The following is a 14,927-nucleotide window of genomic DNA, read 5'->3' on the forward strand; positions in this document are numbered from 1 at the left end:
AGATGGCTTTGTCCATTCCCTACCAACTAATGTGCTATTAAGTTTTCTCTTATGGCCAGATATTACCTCTGAATTATAAGTGGAAACACCGAGATGTAAGAAAGAGCCAGGGGGGGGCAGGAGAAATTAATGAGACAAAGCCAGGAGCCAGACCCTGTATTTCTGCTCGGGTCTCATTAACCAGTGAAGGCTGCCCTGGGCTGGAAGTCCTCTTCCCCTACCTGTCCCTCCCCACTCGGCTGTTCTCTGTTGTACCTCCTACAATACTGGATCTGTTAAATGCTTTATATTCCGTTTGCCAACGCAGGGATGATTCAGAACAAGATTGGGTTATTACAAATTCAGGAGGCACTACACACACGGCTGTCATGTTTCAGTTACCCTTTCTCTCAGTTTAATAAAATTTGCCACACTAACACAAAGCCATCTTTTATCCTTTTCCCTGCAGTTGTAACAACTTGTCCAGCTCCCTCCCGCTAATTAAAGGAGGAGGGGATGCAGCGCTCATTGGAAGCGAGTTTCCAGGGAGGCTGTCGATATCTTCGCAGCCACTTGGTTCCGGCTCTTCTGGTCCTTTCACCGGCCCGCTCCTCCAGGATACCAGCCCTACTGAGGTCAGCAGCTGGAGGCGACGAGGCAGGCGAAGCCGCGCTCGGGGCTTGGCTTGGTGGCGGTGGCGGCGGCGGCGGCGGCGGCGGGGCCTCTCCGCCCGCACAGCGCTCCCCACGGGCCGGATGACGCGGGCTCCGCAGTCCGTCCTCCCACGCCTGCCCCAGCGTCACCTCCCCGGCGAAGGGTCCCCAGCGGAACGGGCAGGACTGGGAGGGGGTCGCTCAGACAGGCTCCCCCCCCCGCCCCCGCGTGGAGCCCATCACCGGAAAGCGGGAGGAGGCGGGAGAGAAGGAAACCCGGGGGCGCCGGCGGCCTCCCCTCGCGGGCCGGGCAAGCGCCCACGGGCTGTGCCTGCAGGGAACCCCGGGCCTGGGGACCTGGGCACCCCCCCGGGGGCCGCCCCTCCCGGTGTCCAGGTGGGGGTGAGGGGTGTCCTGCCCCCGGGAGACACCTGTCTCCTCTCTGGGTCCTAAGACCCTTCCAACCGTGCGCCGCTCCGACTCCCAGGGAATCGGGGCTGGCAGGGCCAAGGGCAACGCCAGGGCGGGGGCGCTCGCAGCGGGCGGCCCCTGCCCACCCCTGGCTCGGCCCGGCCCCCTGATTAGCAGGCGGCGGCCGTCGCCCCCTTCCGTCGCCCCGCGCCGCCGCCCGGATTCCGGGGCCCTCTGGCCGCGCGCGCACACTATTAAGTTTGCAAATGGAAGCCGGTGGCGCCGGTTGCAATAAAAGGCAGAGAAGCTCCGCTCGGGCGCTTCAATGAGGGCATTTTCCCCCGTAACAAGGGGCTGGATTCAGCTGCCTGGTGCCCTCTGAGCGGGGCGAGTTGCCAGAGTAACGAAGGCCTAGCGCACACGTGGTGAGAGGGAGCCGGGCCCCAGGGCTCCTCATCGGGCCACGAATCCAGTGCTCCTGGACAGCGCCAGTCCCCACCCCAACTTTCTCACTGCACACGTTCTCTCACGACGATGACGACCCCCCTCCAGTCCCCCCGCCCAGCCGCCAACCCCCAATCCCCAGCCTTCCAAAGGCTCCCTGAGAGCTCGTATTGAATTCACGAGACACGCCTGGCACCCTTCCTCTGTGGTGGACAGATAATGTACCAGGGCCTCGGGCGTCCGTCAGGAGTCAAACCAGACTGGTGACTGGTGCTGAAGGTAGGCCCCGGAGGCATAACCCATCCCAGGTGTGGCAGGTGCCAGAACCAGCAGAACAGGCAGATGGGGATTCATAAATTCTCTGAACAGGAGGTGGGCTTCTCGGAAGCTCCAGGAAGGGTGGGGGGGAATTCAGAGCCGAGTAACCGGGAGCGCCACATCTAATTTCCTTGGATGGAGGACCAAAGGATAGAGTTCCCCAAGTGCTTAGGTCAGCTAAGCTGAGAGAAGCCAGCTGGATGGGGGACAAAGCCCACCCATCCCAGCCTTAACCTCGAGAGGGCCTCCTGGCCCCCAGCCTAGCTTGAGCTAAGACTGAACTTAGTTTTCGGTCCTCAGTTTTTAAAAGTTCACATTTTACTCCAGAAAGTGAAGGTGGCCACCCACCCTGCTTTCTTCGCAGGAACCCAGAAATAGAGGGGTTGTCTTCTCTCCTTTTTACAGGCTTCTCCTTGGGCACCAGTTCATCCAGGCCCCTGAAAGTGTTCTCCAGAGCCCAGAGAAGCTGGGTTGTAGGGGAACTTGGGACTTACAGCTCCTAGACTGGGGGCTTTCTGACAGCTGCCTTCCCCCCGGCCATATGCTAGGAACCTAGAAGAAGCTAGGTCCAAGCGCAGTGCTGGCTGGCCAAGCAACCCCTAGGCCATACAGGAAAAGAGGCCAAAAATGACACCGTCCATATGTCCAATACAGAAAGAGCCTTCTTCCTTTGTAAAGGACAGAGAAGGGGTTTGCCTGGAGGGGACTAAGAGGTGGGACTGGGCCAGCTGGGCCCCTGCCTGCATGACTGACATCTCAATAATCACATGCATCCCACAGCCCAGTGCTCAGAATGCATCCCATTCATCCATACAAGGCCAGAACAGGGTTCCTGTCAATGGTGAGGATCCCCATGGCCACCAAGCAGGTGGGTCATACATATGTGGGGACAGGGGGCCCACCCTGCTCCCTCAGACCTGGCTCCTCCCTTCTCTATCCATGGCACCCTCCCCCCATATCTTATCAGCACTACGTCCCGTCGATTCTGCCTTCTAGAGAGTCTCTCAAGTTTGTCCACTTGCAGACCTCAGTGTAAGCCTACATTTCTCATAAATATCTGCCACAGCCTCATTTTTCTACTTCCTTTTACCCAGCTGCCCTACCACCACCAGAGGGTCTCAACCTGTCCCCTTCTGGGTAAATCCTTCCAGTGGTTTCCTGGTGCCTTTAACCTGAAATACAAGGCCATTTATGTCTGATCTCAGCCATTTCTCTGGCTTCTTCTCTCTCCCTCATACCTTAGTTCCAGCCTGCTTCCTGTTACCTCGACACAAATTCTCACTTGGGGCTGGGTGTTTGTTGAAGCTCTTCCCTCAGCCTCACAACACCCTACCTCTGTTTCTTCTCTGGGCTGGCTCCTGTGCATCCTCTGGACTCAGCTTAGGCATCACCTCCTCCAGGAAGCCCTCCCTAGTCCCTGGCCAACCATCCTAGACTTAGTTTGCCCCTCAAACATACTCACCTACTCTCCTTCTAGACTGAGCTTCTTAGGAGCAAGCCTGGACTCCCTGCTGAATTTTCAACAAGGCCTTACTGGCAAGTGATCCAGAGTGATTAAAAGTCAGATGTGGGGGCACCTGGGTGGCTCAGTTGGTGAAGCGTCTGCCTTGGGCTCAGGTCGTGATCCTGGAGTCCCGGGATCGAGCCCCACATCGGGCTCCCTGCTCAGTGGAGAGTCTGCTTCTCCCTCTGCCCCTCACCCTCAAGCTCATGCTCTCTCCCTCTCTCTGTCTCTCTCTCAAATAAACAAAATCTTAAAAAATATATATTAAAAAAAATAAAAGTCAGATGTGGGTTTGATTCTTAGTCTTCCATCTGGGAAGGTCACTTCATTTCTCTGAATCACAGCTTCCTTATTAAAACGGATAACAGTATTATCTTAAGACTCTCGGGGCTAAATGAATTAATGCATTTAAAGGATTTAGCACGATGTCCAACACAAGGTAAGACAGTCTGTTCTCACTGTTACTTATATTTCCTAGGTATCCAGCATATCAGGAATGTTCCAACAGCTCATCCATGCCAACTGAGTAAGCGAATGTGTGAAAAGAACATGACGAGGCTCTTGAGTCTCTTCACCACCCCTGGCCCTTGTCCCCTGGATAGGCTTTGCTTTGCTGGTTGCCCTTTTCATGTGGGTCCCCCCAAAACTGGTGACTAATTCACACTCCTAACACCATATGTATGCAGTGTAGTAGACAAGACTCAAGTCCTGATACGTGACCAGGTAAGAAGGCAGGAAAGCAATACAGGTGAGGCTGGGGGTCTCTGGGTCCTCCTGGGGCTGAGGGAGGGGAGACGGAGCTGCGGGGATGGTCGTGTTCTTCTGGAAGTCAGAGTGTCCCACATCTCCTTGTCTTTGCTGTCTCCTGACCCTTGGGGAAAAATACGTGTGCTGCCCCTCTGTGTGGTCAGGGAGACCCTCTATCTACACAAGACCCTCTCACAGCTTTTGCCTTTGCTGGAGCAGGAGATGCCCAGAATGGGCTGCCCTCCTTCAGGGTGGCTTTCCAGCAGCAGAAGGAACTAATGGAAAGGCTCTTGTCCGCGGTGCCACACGATTCCTCTGAGGCGGGACGAGGGCAGGGGGCCTCGCTGGTGGGCTGGGTGGGTGGGCAGGAAAGCCAAAGTGGGAGGGAAAGAAGAGAAGAAGGATTGAAGCCCAGCAGGAGCCGGCCAGATGCAGATCTAGAACACAAAGCAGGAAGCGTCCATCAAAACCATCTGAACTTCAAAGTCTGGCAGGCTGAGGACCCGCAGCAAGCAACCTTCTCTGGACTGCCTCTACTCCCCTCCCCCAGGCCTGCTCAGGTTCCTGCTCCCAAGGGGCTGCCGCCCTGCCCACCCTCACCCTGAGACCACACACAGGGGCTAGACCACGCACTCCCTCCCCGGCTGTTTTGCAATTTTAATTTCTCACCTTCCTAAACAGCCAAGATTTATGGCATACTTGACAGAAATATTTAATTTTCCAAATGCCTATTATTCAAAGGCTGTGGAAATCTCCAGCCCTAACATTTCTGCATTAATAATCATCTAGCCCTGAGACCAAATAAAGATCTTACCAGAGGCGTGGAAGAGGGGAAGGAGGAGGAGGAGGAAATCCTGGGCAGAGAGGAATGGTCCCTAGGAACCCCCCCCAAAAAAGTTCATACCATCTCCACCACTCTTCCACCAAATCAAACGTTTAGGCTTTTTTTTTTTATCATTGTTATTAACATCCCCATGCTCATTATGTGCCTGATATGTGCTAAGCAATTTTAACAGCTATCTTGTCATTTAATTCACAACTCTATGAGGCAACCACTATAATCATCCCATTTCTGAGGCAAGGAAACTGAGGCACAGAGTAATCTAAAATCACCCAACTAGTAAATGGAAGGGCTGAAATGAAAGCCCCAATTTTACTAAGTCTTAACCCACTATCATACTGTCTCTTTTGTATAGCTGATGGAAATACTCTCTTGCCTTCTAGTGATACAACTATGATACATTCAATTTCATTCCCTATTTCATTAAGTAGATTCATTGATAAATTCAGTGTGGGGGCACCTGGGTGGCTCAGTCGATTAAGTGTCAGCCTTCGGCTCAGGTCATGATCCCAGGGTCCTGGGATGGAGCCCCACGGTGGGCTCCCTGCTCAGTTGGGGGGGGTCTGCTTCTCCCTCTACCCCTCCCTCTCCCCATGCTCATGCATGCTCTCTCTCTCTCAAATAAATAAAATCTTAAAAAAAAAAAATTCAGAGCGCACATACGTGTGAGGTCGCTGCCCTACATGGAGCACTGCTGTGGGAAGAGCCTAACAACTGTGACTCGAGGTCCCTTGTCTACCACGATCTGAAAATCTATCTGGAAATTGGTCCTATATGATTCTTGCACAATCTGTACAAATACCGAATCATTATGTCATACACCTGAAATTAGTATGTTATATGTCAATTATATCTCAACAAATAAATGAAATTAAAAACTGGGCATATACTCAAACAACACAGCATCAACACAAGGCAGTATGATACCACCACCTACCCAGGGGACACAACTCCACTGAGATAAAAGAAGAAACAACAGGGGCGCCTGGGTGGCTCAGTCAGTCAAGCATCCGACTCTTGATTTCAGATCAAGTCATGATCTCAGGGTCATGAAATCGAGCCCTGCGTCATGCTCCTCGTTGGGCATGGAGCCTGCTTAAGATTCTCTCTCTCCCTCTGCCCCTCCTCCCTCAAACACCCCCCCAACAAGCTCTCTCGCTCTCTTTAAAAATAAATAAATAAATAAATAAACAAGAGAGACCCTCCCAGACTCCATTCTATGCCTAATGCTGATAGAGTTTATTCACACTAAATGCAAAACAGAAGGGAGGCAGACAGCCTGGCAAAAGCAGCAAGAAGCAACTGATAAAGCAGGAGAGAAGTGAAAATCATAAAATGGATAAAGAACCCAAGAAATGAGCAGTTCGGGGCCACTTGGTGTGGGACATAGGATATCCGGATAGTAGCTGATGTTTCTATTAATGACCCTGAGTAATGAGAATGATGATCAAATTGTGCTCTGTGTATACTGTTTAAGAGAGATGCATATTAGTGATCCTTTTCTTGGGTGCATTTGGATGGAAATATTTAAAGTGGCCAGAATATATATTTTTTTTAAATTTTGGTGCTTAAAGAAGTAAGTTACATCCTGTAACTCATTCTGTCCTTTGGCACCACAGCCAGTCAGGACTGGGACAGAAAGATTCTGTCTGGCCCTCTCGGCTCAGGGCACAACACTGGTAAGCACCCAACGAAAGATGACGGACCTTCACCGGGGTGCTGGTGCCCACGTGCCCCATGCTTGCACAGCCGAGAAGGCAGAGGGAACTGGGGAGCCTGGGCTTCCTCCAAAACCAGTTCTGGGGAGCCCAGCACCTCACTTTCCCAGCTCCCAGGAGGCCAAGCTTAGAGTAGAATTGTCACGAAGGGGGTCTTTGCTATATCCCACGGGGGTCACCACCTCCAGACTTCTCTGGAAGGAGTCCTAACCTAAGTCGTCAGCAGATACAAGAGCACGCATCTCTATCTCCCTTTGCCTGCGCCTAAATGACTCTAGTCAACCGCTGCCTGCAAAGATGACAGGAACAAAGCCAAACAACCAAGCAGAAAGGGGAGGGTCCATCAACATCACCGTAGTGAGGCCCTATCAAGGATCCCAGAAGTCTCTGTAAGACCAACAACTCACAGGTGATGAGCCAGGGCAAGAAACAAAGTAAGACACAAGAGAGGGACCCACCTACGGAACCCATGCCGTGTCTGGAAGGTGACAACTTCTGCCTACTTTCTCTTTCTGTGTGAACAGAAACTATGCCCTCCCCTCTCTCAACTACATACAGGTACCAGCCACGTGCAGAGCAGCTACTCGCTTGTTAATTTCCTATCATTCATGCCGTATGCAGATACCTCCACGTCAGCATGTCGGAACCAAAAATGTCCATGGGGTTTGTAACTTACCTCGTATGGGGGAAAGGAATGGACTTCCATAGAGCCCTTGCTATCATACAGAGAATTTGTGGAGTCTCATCCCATTTAACCTCATAACAGCCCTCTAAGGTAGATATGATGTCCATTTCTTTTTTTTTTTTTTTAAAGATTTTATTTATTCATTTGAGAGAGAATGAGATAGAGAGAGCATGAGAGGGGGAGGGTCAGAGGGAGAAGCAGACTCCCTGCTGAGCAGGGAGCCCGATGCAGGACTCGATCCTGGGACTCCAGGATCATGACCTGAGCCGAAGGCAGTCGCTTAACCAACTGAGCCACCCAGGCGCCCTGATGTCCATTTCACACCCAAGAAAACAGAGGCTCAGAGAGGTTAAGCAACTTGCTCAGAGTTGCACAGCGAGGAAGCCTCAAAGCAGGGGTTCTGTTTCAGGGCCACCTGACCCTGAATCTCAAGTACCATCAACAATGCCTTCTCGGCAAAAGAGCAGAGCGAAGCCCCTCGGGTCACACATCTAGAGACAAGGAAGACCCCTCTCACTTCACATAAGAATGTTCCTCCTTTCTGGCCTAAGCTTGTCTGGCATTTCAGGGGCTGACTTTCATGATAAATCGGCTCAGGGCACACATGAGATGTAATATGTCTTGATTTAGTGAAGCGCTTGATAGGTCGTCTGATGAAATTTTACTTGCAAAATTAACTCAGATTGTCTTGGCTGGGTGCTCCCGTCACCCAGATGGCAGAGAGGCTGGGAAGCTGTAAACAAGTGGTTGGGAAAGGAGGCTGGGACGGCGGGGGTGCAGCACCAGAGGTGGGCGGCTCTAGCAGCAGGACCTACTGCCGTCTTTCCGCTGACGCAAGGACAGGAGGCCGCAGCAAGAAGCCTGCAGGCAGATGCAGGAGGAGGACGCTGAACACGACAGTCCCAGGCCAGGGAAGAAGGTTCTTCCTTGGTGGGAAGGGCAGAGGGCGAGGGAGGAGCAAAATGACCCCTAGGGGCTCCCGCAGTCCCAGATTCCACGCAGCCGTGTCGTGGGGCCCAGAAACTCACTGATGAAGCCACAGGAGACAACAGTCAGCCTCAGCTGCTGCTCTGGGACAGCTCCAAGAAGCGGCCACCTGCCTGAGAATCGGGGGGACTTAAGCCTATCAGGCCAACGTGGCAGTGGGAGTTAGAGGTGGGCGCCTTCCCGGGGCAGGAGGAATCCCAGACGGGTCAGCTCAAGGTGGGGTGTCAGCTCGCCCCAGGAAGGGGAGGCTGGAGGCCCAGGAGGGAAGGGTAGTGAGACGCCAGGGAGGCAGAGTGACTAATGAGGAGGAATCCAAGGCCTGGTGCACGGAGTTGAGCTAAACTGACACGGGGGCGGGAACGTGACTGCCACTCACAATTAAGGAAGGAGCGCGGAAGAGATGAGTTACTGCAGTCATGAACCTGTGGAACACAGTAAAAAAAAAAAAAAGGTGTCTTCCTGTCCTCTTGGGTGTATACACAGCAGGTGGGAGGCGGGAGGTGCCATTTTTTTGTCCTAAAGCAAAGGGTAGGTGGTAAGCCCGCTCCAAAGATAGTCGTTACCCAGGACGTTGAGGAAGTAAGCAGGAACACGCAGGGACACAAGGAAACCAGGCAGATCCAAAAGAAAGCAGGCGCTGAGAAACCTCGACCCCCACCTCTCGGTGGAGTGGGCCGCAGGTAAGTGGGATTGATGGGGTGGAGGGTGGAGCGTGGAGGGGTAGGTGCCACCTCCTGCCTCCTAGACCAGCTCTGTGTGTGTGATCCTTGCAAAATGACTTGAGCTGACTTGCATTTTAAAAGCTTCACTCTGGCTGTGGGGGAGGGGGGGTAGGGGGCACGAAGCAGGAGGTGGAGAGAGGACAGCAGCTGGGACTAGGGTGGTGGTAGCTAGCAGAAGGGGTTAGATTTGGGGTATAATCTGAGGATGGAGCAAAGGAGAACTGAATATGGGTATGAGGTGAAGAAAGGAATTGCGAATGAATGAATGCCCCAGCCTGCCGGCTTTCCGTGGACCCAGGGGCAGGGACCTTGTCCTCACCCAGGCTTACCCCCACTCCTGCCTATCCTCTCTTCAGTGTAAACCTTGACCTATAACCTGCCCCTTCCAACTACCGGATCCCTGGCTTTGATCCAAGTGAAACAGCCCTGTGTGTGCTGGCTTGGAAACCTAACCACCCACCCAAAAACATAATTCTATAAGAACTGGTTTCAGGTAGCCAACAGCCAATTTGTAAATAAACCACTAGAAACATGACCCGTACATGGGTAGGAAGTGCCCGTTTAAACGCTGTCATTTCCCAAATCGTCAAATCCAAGGCAAAGCAATTTCTGTTGCCCCTGAGACGAATGGCCTCAGCCTGGCCATGATTCTCAGTGGGCAGGGGCATCCATGACGGTGACGGTGGAATGGGCCCCAAGGCCTCTCGTGATGACAGAGTGGTTGGGGACAGACATAAAAGGAACTTGCATACTCGGTGCTACTCCGAGCTCTCCTGGGAGGTGAAAGACGGCCGGTGGAGGGCACAGCTCTCTGCCCCTCCTCCCACCTCTCCATCAGGACCCTGGCTGCTTCTCAATGGTAGCTGCCAAACCAGCTGCCTAGGAGTGGGTAGGTCAGGGAAGGCAGGTGGGCCGGGAGAGAGAAGGATGCCCGCTGTGTGCATCTGGCAGCAGCCTCAGCCCCACCGTGAATCCCACCGAGGGAAGAAGATGAGAAAGTCTGGGAGTGCTGGCTAGGTGAGTCGAGTGCATAGCAGACCCGGCAGAAAGCTTTCTTAGCAACCTCAGTGCAAATCAGACTTGGAGAAACAAGAGCCGGACCTGGGAGTGCTGTGTCAGCTCCAGAGAAGCTTCTCCACTTCTCATCTGGCCCCACTGCCTCACGGTGGCTTCTGGATCGCCACTCAGGAATGAGAGCTCCCAGATCTAATGAATAAACAGGAAGCCACTAGCCGGGCTCTGCATTTGGAAGCCTAGCCTGTGAAAAACACAGGACCACCGTGCTTTCTGGGGCTTCATGCATCCATTTGCAGGAGCTAAGCATGAAGCCATGGTAAAGATGGGTAGATAGCACAGCAACACCTGCACTTTGACCCAAGCGTGCATGGCCACGAGGATGTGCGGGCAGCAATCTGTGGTCTCCCGGACAGCGGGAGCAACCGCCCCACCCAGTGGGCTTCGGGGGCCCACCCTTCCAGCGATGTGGCTGCAGTCTCCCCTCCCCACCAGTGCCATCTGCACCCTCAAGCTGAGCACATCCCTCATTTGCCAGGAGATGAAAAGATGCCCAGGGGCTCTCCAACCAAGCCCCTCCCAGGAGACTGCAAAGGAAGAGGGACCCAGAGCACCCCCCTGACTCTATGCCACACACCCACTGGGGGAGTGGGAAGAGAAACCTGGAGAATAAGAAAACCCAGGGGAGGCAGAAGGCCTTGCAGGGGTCGCAAGGCTGATACTGTGTTCCCACGAGGAGACCTGACCACCCACCCTGATACAACAAGAGAGGGCAGAACAGGCCGTGAGATGTGCAAAGGCTTTCACGGCAGAGAATAATGAATTGCCCCCCTCCCCGCCCCGACTCTCCAGGGCTGTTTTAGAGCACAAACTGTCCCTGCCAGTGAAATCCTGGACTCAAAACACTCGTGCAACCCACAGATATTTTTGCAGGCCCCATCTGGGCCTGACCCTAGATTTTTTTTTTTTTTTTTTTAAGATTTTATTTATTTATTTGAGAGAGAGAGAATGAGAGACAGAGAACACATGAGAGGGGATAGGGTCAGAGGACGAAGCAGACTCCCTGCCGAGCAGGGAGCCCGATGCGGGACTCGATCCAGGGACTCCAGGATCATGACCTGAGCCAAAGGCAGTCACTTAACCAACTAAGCCACCCAGGCGCCCTGACCCTAGATTTTTAACGTCAGATATTCATCCTCCTTTCTTTCACTCATGGAGCCTTGTGGGTATCAACAGCCTGGGGCAGGTACTGGGGGCTGGGGATGAAGCCTACAACATTTGACTTCATGTTAGCATCCCTGCATCCAGCCCAGCTCGTCAGCACCTCCCTCCAAAGTGGATTCTTGGGGTTACAGCCTGATCTTGACCCTGGGGCCTGGGCTCTCCGGAGTCCTCCCTCCCTCGGCCCCGCCCACACTCAGCAGGTGCTGGGAATGCACAATCTACTTCAGTACTGGGGGAGAGGTGAGCCACCTTGGGGCGCGGGTGCAGCTACTCGGCTGGTTCGGATTCAGCAGTGCCAGTCCTCACTCCCAGCCTGTTCTCTTGACCCCTTTTAACTTCTCCCCGCCCCTCCAGACCCAGAGGGCTCTCTCACTCACAGCTCCTGGCCCTGAAAGCCAAGTGCTGTTTTCTGATTCCAAATATAACCCCCGAGTTCAGATCATAACTTCTTTTTCCTACGGCTTCTTGGAAAATTAACCGATTTCTCATTTCTCCAGACCGGGGTCCAGTTCCCTCCGTATCTAACACTTGATCCTCTGACCCTACTCACTGTTTCCCGCCTCCTCCCTTCCCTTCTGGGCTCTGGCCAGCCCCTCCGCCTCTCCTCTGAAAACCTTCTCGTCTAGTCTGGGGTGGCCTCCAACTGAACAGTTCCAGCCTCTGGGACTGCCTGGAAGCAAGCCCCACGCTCGGCCCCAGCTTCTCCTCTTCCCTCGTGCTTTCCACGGCACCACCTCGCCTGGGTTTCCTCCGTCGGTCTTCCCGGAAGGCTCTCCCGTTCACTCCTTAAATGCTGACTTTCTGGGTTTGGTCCCTGGCCCTCCTCCTCCTCACCCCACACACGCCCATGGCCACCTGTCGAAACCCTCACCACTGCCTATTAGCTGATGACCCCAAACCTGCATTTTCCGAGTCTTCTATCTAGACAGTTTGGGGATATGCACAATTATAGCTCATTAGAATCTGTCCCTTGCATGTTAACCTCTAATCCTTTGCACCTTCCTCCTTACTTTTTCTCACCTGGCAAAATCCCACATCCACCTGCACCCCACTAAGCATCTTCTCCATGCCTGTACCCCAGCACCCGAACGTGTCCAGACAGCCCCACACAGCCGGCTGACCACTGCCCTTTAGTTTATAACCACAAGCTTTCGACAGGCACTCATCATTGCCCTGTGACCACCCCCCAACAGATCCCTGGTAAAGTGACCCCAACTCCCTCAGACTGGCATTTTTACACCTTTGCCTGTCCCTTGTAGCTCATGGCCTTGCCCCGAAGTCCATGGGGAAAACAAGTACACAGGAACCCCCTAAACTTCCCCCTACCAAATCTACAGACTTGCCTCTGTCTGTCGTCACATTCTCTGTCAGCCACCCGACTATTCTCCCATCAGACACCAAACCATTTGTTTTCCAACCCGTCCCTCTCTCAAGCCCTTCATTCTGGAAGTGACCCTCTTTCCCCTATTATCAGTTTGGTCCTGTACCCCATATTCCCATCACTGTACGCACGTGCTCTGCCATCTCTGGTCTTTAGAAATAAAATGCGCTCCCTGGAATCTCCGTCCCCCTCCTCAGCCACTGCTCCTGTCCCTGCACCTGCTCACAGCACCCCTCAAAGACCTTCTCGCGCTCATTCCCCCAGCCCCCTCCTCCTGTTCACTCTTGTGTCGCTCCCGTTGGGGTTCTGATCAAGGCCCCCTTGGGCCCCCATGTTGCCAAACCCTGCAGACGCTTCTGCACTCATCACCTGTGTGACCCCTCAGCACCATGGACACGGCTGACCGCTCCCTCCTCTCCCCCTTCTTGGGGCCCTTTCCTCCCCGCCATGCAGGGCACCGCACTGCCCTGGCTTCCTCGCTCTCTGGCTACGACTTCGCCATCTCCATGCCGGTCTCTGCGCTTCTGTCAGGGCTCTGACCTCACCCCTCTTCTTCTCCTCGGTATTTTTTTCTCCCCACATTACTGTCTTTCCTCTTCATCACTGGCGACTCCCCAGCCTGGACCTCTAGCCTGGGCAACAGACCTGAATCCAACCACTGACGTGATCGCTCTACACTGAGTTGTATCACCAGCATCTCCAATGTAAGCCCCTCCAAAGAGAACCCCCAGCCCCTCGCGCCCAAGCCACGCCCTCCTCACACTCGGCTCCTCCCCAGTGTCACTCACAGCCCCGCCCACCCCAGTGCCCCGCCCCCCAGCCTTCCAAGCCACCCGCAGCGGTCCCGCGGATTCTGTGCCGGCTCGTGCGGTGACTCCTGGCGTCTGCCCGCTCTGCCAGGACCAACCCTCGTGTTTCAGCTGCCTCTCCCACCTCCTGAGGGGTCTCCGCCTCCCACTCTTGCCCCTCCACAGCCCCTTGTGCCCACGGCTGCCAGAGCGACGTTTTTAAAGTAGAAATCGGATCCCGCCCCGCTCAGCTCAAAATCCTTAGCGGCTTTCGTTGCACTGAGAACCAAATCCATGCACGTGGCAGAAAACCCAACTCAAAAGGGCTTAGGTGAGAGAAGCTAATTTATTGATACGAAATGGCCGAAGCTGTGGGCGAGCTCGGATCTTCATGCCTCCCCATCCAGGGGCGCCTTTTCCACATGGCACAACGGGCCAGGAGCGGCAGCAGGCCCGAGGGGCTCTGTCCGCTCAGAGGTCCCCCCCCGCCCCCCCTCCCTTCACAGAGGCCCGTCCCTCGCGCTCCTGCTCTCCCCCCCCCCCCCCGCCCCACCGGCTGCCCCCACACCGCCGCCGCCCCCCAAACCTCGGCTCTTTCTTGTCCCGGGCTCCTGCGGTGAGCTGAGCTGCCTTTCAGGGCATGTCCCCCCTTTCCAGGCTCAGGGCCGGGGTGCTCGCTGCACCGCCCCTTCCTCTCTCCCTCTCTGCGTCCTTTTGAAGGAAAGAGCCCTTTCAACGCATGCCACTGCAGCTCCCGTGAAGGTATCATTCCCTCTTCGCTACACTTGGTGTCTGTTCACAACTGCCATCGAACGGGACCCCCTGGGGGCATGCGTCTTCTGTGAGAACTAGCCAAGAAACAGAGCATCCTTCGGAGCCCGCGGCTCCCACGGCTGCCCGCAATGGTGAAGCGGGGAAGGGGGACGCGACCTGGCCACGTACCAGACCACGAACCAGACCACGTACCAGACCATGCACGGTGCCCGGGCCCGCCTCCGGCTGTGGGCCCACCCGTCTGACCGGCATTCTGTGGGCGCAGGCTCACGCGGCCCTGAGCAGAGGCTCTCTCCTGGGCAAGGGCGCCCTTCCTCCCCTGCAAATTCTGCCACCTCTGCTGAGCAACTTTTGAGGAATCGCAGCTTCTCGGGGCTCCGGTGTCCTGTCTGTACAATGAAGGGGCTGGGAGAGTGGCCTTGGGGCCTATTCCAAGTCTACCGTGCAATGCTTCTCTGGCCTAGAATGTTACTTTGGAGTTGTGATTCCACACCAAACGTCTGGCCCCAAAGAAGAAGTTTGCTGACCACATAAGGGGTCTTGGGGCTGGGGTAGGTGGCCCAAGGACTTGCCGCTGCTCTCGACCCTCCATGCTGCCTGCAGAGCGCTCTTCCCAAAACACCAACAGGATGGTGTCATTTCTCTCAGACCCCAGTGCCTAGAAGAGAATGTCTAAACCCCCCAGCAAGGCAATCAGGAACCAAGCCGCCTCCAGCCGCTTCTCCTTCCTGCCTCCT

General features: G+C 54.7%; 1 protein-coding gene across 7 annotated transcripts in view; it reads right to left on the minus strand.

Annotated features, from left to right (window-relative positions):
* GRIK4 (glutamate ionotropic receptor kainate type subunit 4) overlaps nt 1–14,927 on the minus strand; it is a 424,832-nt gene that overhangs the window by 378,751 nt on the left and 31,154 nt on the right. The gene's annotated exons all lie outside the window — the stretch shown is intronic.

The sequence above is a fragment of the Mirounga angustirostris genome, unplaced genomic scaffold, assembly GCF_029215605.1.
Source record: "Mirounga angustirostris isolate CCGP_5_RB_7025 unplaced genomic scaffold, mMirAng1.0.hap1 SCAF_13, whole genome shotgun sequence".
NCBI lineage: Eukaryota > Metazoa > Chordata > Mammalia > Carnivora > Phocidae > Mirounga > Mirounga angustirostris.